The sequence below is a fragment of the Oryx dammah genome, unplaced genomic scaffold (genome assembly GCF_014754425.2).
Source record: "Oryx dammah isolate SB20612 unplaced genomic scaffold, SCBI_Odam_1.1 HiC_scaffold_11086, whole genome shotgun sequence".
In the NCBI taxonomy this organism is placed as follows: Eukaryota; Metazoa; Chordata; class Mammalia; order Artiodactyla; family Bovidae; genus Oryx; species Oryx dammah.
The window spans coordinates 8,537-12,804 of NW_024080480.1; positions in this window are offsets into that span (position 1 = coordinate 8,537).

The window sequence follows — 4,268 nt, forward strand, 5'->3', positions numbered from 1 at the left end:
CAAAACCCAAGGCATCCAGTTCCAATCCATCAACTATGACTGCCAGGAGTTGCTTAATCTCTGGTGGATTCGAGATGCTCGATCTGTAAGGATTTGCAGCTTCCTGGACAACACCCGACTAGTTGGCATAGAACCAGCAGGATTCGTCCAGAAAAAGGCACAAACCTCCCTTTTCTGCAGTTAGTAGATCTAATCCTCTTCTATTTTGTAACACCTCTGCCGCCAAGGAATCGAGCCGATTTTGGATAGTTATTATTATCCTGGTTATTTCCTGGAGGCTGTCTGGTAGGTAGTTTTGGATGGAGGTGGTTAGGCCAGTGGTTCCTGTTCCAATTCCAGCTGCTATTCCTAGTCCCACTGAGAGGGGAATGAGGTGAATGGCTCATTTCATCTGTTTGTGAATGAGAGGAATAGGTAGGGGTTGATCACTGGGGGCTCTAAAAATGTTTGGACTGGAGTATACCTGGACTGGAGTATACCTGGGTGCAGGTTCTGGTCCAATTAGTAGGTAAACAGAGGTGTGTAGACGTCCCACACAAGAAAAACAGGCCAGGTGTCACAATGCAACAGCTAAAGTTGATGGCAAAGAGGAGTCTTGGCGGGGGGGCGGGGTTGACTGTTCATTCAAGAACGGTTAGGGGCCCCACTAAGGTGGCCCCAGTGATGGGAGAAGTGGAGGAGTATGCTGAGGGAAGCCGTGCTGTGAAGGTAAAGTGTCCTGTAGGACCAGAAACATCATATATAGCCTCTCCAGTGGAGGGATGGCTACACATGGGTTTAGGGATTATGCCCAGGGGTTGGTCCTATGAACTGTTTCGGGAATTTTTAGATATGCAAAAAGGAGCTGGTTGTAACAGTGTAATAGTGGGACTTCCCTGGTGGCTCAGAGGTTAAAGCGTCTGCTTGCAATGCAGGAGACCTGGGTTCGATCCTTGGGTCGGGAAGATCCTCTGGTGAAGGAAATGGCAACCCACTCCAGTGTTCTTGCCTGGAGAATCCCATGGACGGAGGAGCCTGGTGGGCTACAGTCCACGGGGTCGCAAGGAGTTGGACATGACTGGGTGGCTTCAATTCATTTCTGTAATAGTGTTACTCTCTGGGCCACAGGGCCTCCTATGGGAGGTTTTCCATTGTCGGAGGGAAGGTCAGTGAGTAAAGATTCTAAGAGTTTGTCCGAATTCCAGATTTGATCACTAGTGTGAAGATGTTTAACATATGAGACGAATAAAGGCTCTCCACGCTATGCGTGGTGGAGGGATATGTTACCAGTGGTCCAGTCTAGGATGGATGTGGGGAGGGCTGAATCTCCCAGAGGAGTTATGGAGAGACATATCCAGCAGTCTTTAGCCAACTGTGGGTTAAAAGCACTGGGGAGAGTATGAGTTAAATTAAGGGTCTGGAATAGATAGTTGAGTTTCGGGTTTTGAAAGAGTTCTTGGGTCAGAGGAAAGAAAGAAGATAAGAAGATGTTAACCAACATTTGGGGAAGTGAATATAAGATAAACTACTCTGGAGAAGAATTGGATTTCAAAAGGGTAAAAGTTATAAAACGTTCCCTGCAGCCACCGGGTGGAGATGTAATCTTCAATGTGTTTGAACGTGGATCCTTGAGGACTTGAGACCCAGATATCTGCCAGGAGTTGTTCTGGAAATAATTGTAGCCATGAAACCGATAGGCTCATTCATCGTCAGTTGGGGCCTGTGGAAGCCATGAGAACTTGAGAGTTGTAGGGCCTGTGTGAGAAACTTGATAAGTACTAGTCTGGTAAGCATTCTCATCACTGGGCTGCATAACCTTTTTAAGTTGAGTAACGTGCACCCAAGGGGTGATTTCCTTTAATTCTGCAGCGGTAGGGGGCAGCAGTATTACCGTGTAGGGTCCTTGCCATTTGGGGTTAGGTCTGAGTGGGACTGACCTGTCACATAGACTTTGCCTCCTATTTGGAGGGATGGGTACGGGGAGGTAGGGATGTGGTCGAGGGAGTAGGTTATCCATATGTCTTCAAAGGGCATCTCGTATCTGGGCAAGTAAGGGAAAAGGCGATGGCAGTTTGGGACCGTCATGGGAATGGGATGTCCTAAAGGGACTATGGGCCTCCCATACATGGCCTCGAACGGACTGACATTCAGAGGTGTTTTTTGGTAAGGCCCAGACCTTTAAGAGGACTAAAGGGAGGAGTTTAGTCCAATCTTGATGAAGTTCAATTGTTAATTTGGTCAGAGTTTCTGTTAGGACTTGGTTGGCTCTCTTAACCTTGCTGGAGGATCGGGGGTGATGAGGAATGTGAAACCTCCAAGGAATCTGAAGGGTCTGTGCAGTATTTTGGGTGATCTGGGATGTGAACTCGGCCCGTTGTCAGACTGGAGGGAGGAAAGCATTCCAAACCCGGGGAGGATTTCAGTAAGAATAAGGTGAGCCACAGGAGGGGCTCATTTGTTTGTAGTCGGGAAAGCTTCAATCCACCCAGAAAATGTATCTACAGAAGACTAGGAGAAATTTAACCCTTTTTATGGGTAGCTTGTGGGTGAAATTTACTTGTGCGGGAAGATGTCCATGAATTTGGTGGATGGGGAAAGGAGGGGGCGGGCGAATGTTAGAATTATGGTTTGTCTGCTGACAAGTGGTACAAGTTTGGGTCAGATTATTTAAATAAGTCACATCACCCTTAGCCCAGTAAAGTTCCGAAGGAAAGTCTTAAGTACTGTTGCAGAGGGGTGGAAAAGGGAGTGTAAATAGGAAAGTAATGTGCAGATGTCAGGCTCGTCAATCTGGGCTACAGTAAAGACAGGACTAACAGAGGCGGCCTGCCGCTTTGCTTCATGATTTATGTTGTTATAAAAGGAGATAGGACCATGTCGCTGATGTCCCCAGCAATGTATTACAGCAGCTCGTTTTGGGAGCTGAGCCACATGGAGGAGTTCAGAAATAAAAGAAGCATTGAGAATAGCTGTGTCCTTCTGAGTCAGGAATCCCCTCTCCCTCCAGATTATAATGTTGGAATGTAATATGTTGTAGACATACTTGGAGTCCGTGTAAATGTTTACCATTGGTCTTTGGCTAGGGTCAAAGCTTGTGTAGGAGCTATCAGTTCAGCCTGCTGTGAGGATGTGTGAGCTGGGAGTGTGGCTGACTTGATGAGGCGAGGGAGATAACTTTGTCAGGCTGTCCCTGGACTATAGTGTATCCAGCCCCAGATGGGGCTTATGTCTGGGCACTGCCGTCTATGAACCAGTATTCTGGGACTTTGGGGCCAGTAAGGGCTGACCAGTTATATGTTCAAAGGGATTAAGTGTCATATCTAAGGTCTGAACACAGTCATGAGATAGGTGTTCTGCTTCTGGATCTGGTGTGGGGAGTAAGCTAGCAGGATTAAGAGGTTTACAAGGCATAAGAGAAACGGATGGGTCAAGGAGGTGTGTGTGGAGGATCTGTAGTAGAGCAGTGGACAGAGAAAGGAAAGCCTGATGAGAGAGTAAATCTTTGAAGGAATGAGGTGAGCATACACTTAGAGGAGCGTTTCGGGTTAGTTTTTGGGCTTCAGGTATTAAGAGGGTAGTTGCAGCTAAGGCCTGGAGACAAGATGGCCATCCGATGTGATGAGATTGAGTTGTTTGGATAAGTAAGCTAGAGGGCCCCATATGTCCCCCAATTTCTGGCACAGAATCCCTAAGTCATGTCCTTGTCGAGAATGTACAAAAAGGAAAAGAGGCCTGGTGTAATCAGGCAAGTAAAGAGAAGGGGCCTGTATGTAGTCAATGTTTGATAAGAGTCTGTATTGGGGTGTGGAGAGAGGTGGGAACCAATAAGGGTTCCTCTAAGTTTCCTCGAGTAGCTTGGTAGAGAGGTTTTGCATGGAGGGGAAAATTTGGGACCCACATTCAGAAGTTTAATAGACCTAATAGAGAAACAAGTTCCCTCCTGGTTTGGGGCCTGGGGGTCTGTGTCAAGGCTTGAAGTCCCTGAGCTGGGATTATTTTGGATGTGGGAGTGAGACGCAATCCCACGTCACTGACAGTGGTGGAAGCAATCAGTGCTTTGGAGATCGAGACTCTGTAGCCCCCATTGCCTAGGGGATTTAATACTGTGGCAGCGTGAACTAGGCAGTTTTGGTGAGAGAAACTACGTAACAAGAAATCGTCTACATATTGGAGTAAGGTAGTAGAGCCTAGCTCTGAAGTTTGTAGGCCTCTTTGGAGGGCTTGCCCGAAAAAATGAGGACTATCTTTAAACCCTTGTGGTAAAACGGTCCGAGTTAATTGTTGAGATT